General features: G+C 28.0%; 1 pseudogene; it reads left to right on the top strand.

The window, feature by feature from the left end:
- Positions 1–759: 759 nt before the first annotated feature.
- On the top strand, positions 760–873 carry LOC112001767 (U4 spliceosomal RNA; annotated as a pseudogene).
- The last annotated feature ends 4,915 nt before the right edge of the window (positions 874–5,788 follow it).

Raw genomic sequence — 5,788 nt, 5'->3', positions numbered from 1 at the left:
ATTAATTGTTAAATTAGTTTTATTATTCATTTAAGTATGTTCATATACATATATACAACAAAAAAGTTGGTTCTTTTTCAAGGGCAAAACGCTTGAAAAAAATATGAAAAACTTAAGAAAAAATATTATTTCAAAGGTCTAGATGATCTTTAAAACAAATACCATTGAAAAAGAAATTTTGACAATGACTCTTGCAACAAGTGCTTTATTTTAAGGATTTCTTCATCATTATTTCAAGAGAAAATAAGTAGCTCCGATGTGGCACAGTACTTAATGAAAAATAAAACTAAAACAACAAAATGAAAGAAGATAAAACTACTTAAATGATAATAAACTCTAACTTCAATGAAGTTTTCATTAATATACTCAGCATCAGCGTCTCTTCTCAAGTTTCATATGACTCCTACAGGAATAAAAATCTTCCATCCCACTCACTTTATGCTGCACCTATCATCTTGTCACATTTTGTATTCACTTATGCAGTGCCAACATTGAAGTGAAGCATAAATAATCTGGGCCGGTGGGCCCTTGATACCACAAGATTACTACCTCATTAATAAATTTTTTTTTTGGTTGAAGATAACAAGGAATGAAAGAAAATTAATGGAACCCTTTTCAAGAACTATAACATTGTATCGATCATATTTGCTTTTCCTTTCTTGGATGAATAAAACGGTATTATTATTTTTTCAGAAAAAAAAAAAAGAAGAGGGTATTATTATTTGTACTATATATTACCATGCAAGATCTATTTGTTTTATCTTTGCGCTTGGGCAATGACACAGCTAGTGAGGTTCTAACCGAGGCGTGTCTATTGCTAGTTGAAATGAAAAAAAAAAGATCTATTTGGTTTTTTTTTTTTTTTCAATGAAAAATGCTAACGAGTACTCATAAGGTATTGATTAACAATTTATTTTAAGAAATTTTTTATATTATTTTTATGAAAATGAAAAAAACTGTCAAAATATTAATTGTTTTTTTATTTTTTTATTTTTTTATTTATAAAAACTCTCTTTATCTAGATTATTAACTAATGCCCTAAAAGCATTCGTTAGCATCACCTTTTTTTTGTAATTTTTATATTCAAAGATCACTTAACTTCTACAAACATATCCTATATACTAATATGGTCTATCTATGACGCTAGTGGAAACCCTTCTCTATTTCTTTTTAAGTGTGGCCAGATCAAAGGCTAATATATTTCAACCGGATCGATGATAGGAGTCATAGGACTATGATTATGCATTATTTTAATCTGTTTTGAAGAAAAAAGATACTTATCATTCTACCTTTTTATTAAAATGGCCAAAAAATGCAAAAGACAAAGATGCCCAGATGCAATGCAGTCCTCTCCTTCCTCTCTTTTTACCTTTCCCACATTTCTTTTGTATTTAAATCTTCTCTCTCATATGTTGGAGTCAATATTTCTAATTTTTAATCACGTAATCTACTGGTCGATATTGTGCTGGAGATTTACACCATAAAGGAATTACACGGCTACAAGGAAGATGATAAGAATTATACATCTATTTAGCCACCTCTGTAGACTTCACATTCGCCGTGTCCAATAAGCAATAAAAGATAATAACAAACCATTAGTATTCCTGCCAAGTTGCTTCTTAATTAATTTTTCTTTGTCCTTAAGTATAGCAAAAGGTTCGCTCAATATATTTTGGAGCCTAAAGCGACAGCTACATAAGGGTCTATTTTATATTTAATTATAAATGACCTAATATATATATTTTTGAATTTTTGATATTATTAATAATTAAAAATTTATTTTTAGCATCTTTTGAGATGTAAATTTAATAATTACGTTTCTTATGTGATAAATGAAAAGAGATTTTTTACATTTTACTGTAATCTCATCCAGCCTAGCAGCATATCTGATTTTGCTAAAAATATTAGTTCACAAGTAACACAATGTGTAAAAGATAGAAACTTAGAAAACTAGTTTTTTTGTTTTTTTTTTTTTTTTTTGTGTGGGAGAGAATAGAAGACTAGTTGACTAAATAAAAAAATGATTTTGCTTTAGTACAATACATGTTGGGGAAGCCAAAACTAACTAATTAAAAACTTTTTTTTTCTTCTGTACGCATAAGTATAAAAAGAGAGAAAAGCTAAATCTAAATAAAAATTAAGTATGGATAAATTAGGATAAGTATTGAGTGCATAACAATAAGTCAATAAGTCCCAAAGAGTGTGAATTTTTTTTTTTTTTTGGTTTCCCTAGATAATATTACTATTTAAAAAAAAAAAAACTTATTTTTATTGATTAAAATTTTTGGGACAGATCTATTATTTTTTAGCTAAGTGAAAAGCCTTTAATAGAGGGGGGTCTTCTTCCATTTGGGGGCCTTCGGCCACTGCCTGAGTAGTCGCCTATATGGTTATATTAAGCTAACTTAGGTAGAATACAAGAAGTGGAATAAAAGATTTGTATTCATCACTAATTATTAATCATGTAATTTTTTTAAGATATAGTTTATTGACACCCTATAATTCTGATGTTAACATCATGGAGGAGTAAACATATATCATGGAAAAACACATGAATAATCTTTTTAACTGCCATATAATAGGTTAAAGGAACTCCTAACTGATAGATTCGGAATTAAAAAAAAAAAAAAAAATTCTTTAATAAAAAGATTTTCAATTCTTTTGCTCTATCTGTATAGTTCCACTTGGCACCAGTTATTGTCACAATCCGATCTACTTATGGTACTGAGGGTATTGAAATAGAAGTGCAGCAATCAAAATTCCTAATTTGCAAGTAAATATTTGGAAACAAAATTCTGTTTTCGTTTGAAGTAAAAAAATATTAATTCACCATCTTAAATATATATATATAGTAGATTTAATGGATTTTTTTCCCATTAACATTTAAAATGGAGGGTATAAGCCTATATAAGGGCTTCGCCTTAAATAGCATAACATCCTCCCTCATCAAATAAGGTGCAAATTGAAATACATGTTAGGTTGAAGACCCTCTAGTACTACTTTTACTTTTTAGCTTACTTTTTTTTTTAAGAGGAGTTGAAGTGCCGCGCACAAGACCCAAGTTTCCCCTTCACTCTTTTTTACTAGAGGCCAAAAATAACAAGCAGTGTGGCCTAGAATGTTTGACCTTCGTGCCACGAATAATCGTATACTTATAGCGTAGTTAGTATTTTTTGCTAATACTTCATTTTTAATACTTAAAAAGTCAATTTTTTTTACTATTTAATTTATTTTTGCTATTGTTCATGAATTCTATTACACTTTTTGGTACTATTTATGAGTTTTACTGTAATATTTCAGCAACCTTTTAACTTTATCTACAGTGCTTTAAACAAAAAAAATTTAATTTCAACTAAATAAATTATTCCTAAATAGACACTTAGTAGTTAATTAGTTAGTTTTTTTTTTTTTTTTTTTTTTTTTAGGGAGAGTAGTTAATTAGTTAGTTTTTTTTTTTTTTTTTTTTTTTTTAGGGAGAGTAGTTAATTAGTTAAAAGCATCACGCCTTCACTGTCTAATTTTTGAACCATATCAGATTAATTGGCCCTATTTAGGGTTCATATGAGATTTATTTATTTTGCTGAAATTGAAATTTTTTTGCTGAAAGTATTATAAATGAAAGTAAAAATTAGCTGAAATAGTACAATAAAACTTATGAATAGTACCAAAAAGTACAATAAAATTTTTAAATAATAGTAAAAATAAAATAAATTATAAAATAAATTAATTTTTTAATTTAGAGCCAAAAATATTTCCTAACTTCTAGGCATCAGATTTGTCAAAAAGTCCATAAAGAGGTTAATATTTTAATTTTAACGACTAATTTGGCAGTTTGTGCTACTTCTAGAAATGCGCGTGCCTCAGTCTATTATTTTAATAATAATAATAATAATAATAATAATAATAATAATAGAGGGAATGTCTGGGGCGCGCTTCCATTTCCATGTCTTTTCCGTAACTAGGTGCAAAGATATGGATTGGTTTCTTAGTGCTCTTTTATACCGATTTCTATCTTCTTCGTAAAAGATGCCAATATCTCTGTGGCATCGCAAATATTCTTACACTTGGTTTACGGCTTATGTCAATTTTAAACTAATTATTAAATTAAGGTCAATTGTTAATACAATTAGCCAATTAACACGTTATAAAAAATTTATAAAAATTTGGCCAATTAACATATGTATGATACATAATCAAAACGTTTATAAAAAAAAAAAAAAATGATACATAATCAAAACAACAAATTTCAAAGTGGGTTCTAATTAGCTCAATTGATAAAGTTTTTGATAGTTGAATAAGAGATTTGAGGTTCAATTCCTACCTACACTAAAAACTGATTGGTGTCTTGATTTGATGATAAAGAGTTATTATCAAGAGCAGACGCCATAGTTTGAAACTCTTTTAAAAAAAAAAAAAAATCCAAACAACAACCATACCCACAAGAATTGAAAGAGTTTACACAAATAAAACCCTTAAAAATGGCAAAAAACTTGTCATGGCCTATAGTACCAAACAATCTATTAAATAAGATTGGTTACACTACAAATCATTTACAAAAAACCCTTCTGGCTCTTAAAAGTAATTGATTCCTTGAATATTTTCTTCTTATCACTTATTGAATTTGTTAATTAAGCTATTAATCTCAAGACCAAGTCTCCTTTTGGCCACTCCAAAGCTTCTTGAAAATTTTGGAACTGCTCCAATAACAAAATTTTCTCAAGTTTTGACAATTTTGCTTGAGCAAAGTAATAAGCAAGAGAAAGGAAGAATTGTTGTCTCAACAAATTTTCAAATGAAGAACTTGCTTGACAATTTTCCTGTCACTCTGAATTTCACTTATAGGAGTTTTTGCATATATACTACAGCTCCAACTTGTAGCTCTTGACATCTTCAACGCATAACAAAGTAGCCCACAATTGTACATGATACAATGAAATTAAAAACATACAAATTTGGCACAAAATATGATAACAAACTAAGATCCTAACAGTTAGGAATAATATTTGAACACTAATTTTATATCATTTCTCATCAAATGTTTCTTACATGATAAAATTTACAATAAATCATATTATGTGCCTATTTGGTATTTTTTTTTTCTTTATTCAGTTTTTTTTTAAATAATTTTAAATTAACTATTTGAAAAAAAGCAATAACTAAGAAATCCGAGGTTTTAAAAAATTGTAGTTTCAAAACAGGATGCCATCTTACATGTAACGATATAAAATGAGTGCTGGAAGAAGCATAGAACTACCTTTTTAGTGATCATAAGAAACTAATTTTCTTCTCTGTTGATATCTTTGAACACTCTTTGGGCGTTGATGTGGTGGGATATATCGTCTGTATTTCTTATTATCTCAAACAACGTTCCAAAGATATGACAAATAAAGGATAAGAAAAAGATTTGAGAACAATTAGGTTGATTTCTAAACAAAGGTCAAATGAAAAGCCTGTCCCACTGAGGAAGGAAATCTTTAAATATAATACACACAGGTAGATAGTTGCACTGTCAAGCAAAGAGAATTTAGTCTCTCGGTAGAAACACATATTATCTTTTGGAAAAAGTTTAGTTTTAAATTGGTTTAGAGTTGTGTTTTTCTAATCCATTTAATGTAGACTTGTTTAAATAATACATATTGATAGTCATATAAATCACTATGTGATAGGTTAAAAAAATTGCACCAAACTGGTTTGAAGCGAAACTTTATCCTTAACTTTAGTCATAAGAATATGTGAACCCCATAACTATGATAATTGTTTAACCATAAGAAATCACTAACCATATTGC

Source organism: Quercus suber, unplaced genomic scaffold (assembly GCF_002906115.3).
Source record: "Quercus suber isolate HL8 unplaced genomic scaffold, Cork oak 2.0 scaffold_114, whole genome shotgun sequence".
In the NCBI taxonomy this organism is placed as follows: domain Eukaryota; kingdom Viridiplantae; phylum Streptophyta; class Magnoliopsida; order Fagales; family Fagaceae; genus Quercus; species Quercus suber.
The sequence above is the reverse complement of the archived record's forward strand: the minus strand, read 5'-3'. Positions and strand labels throughout refer to the sequence as shown.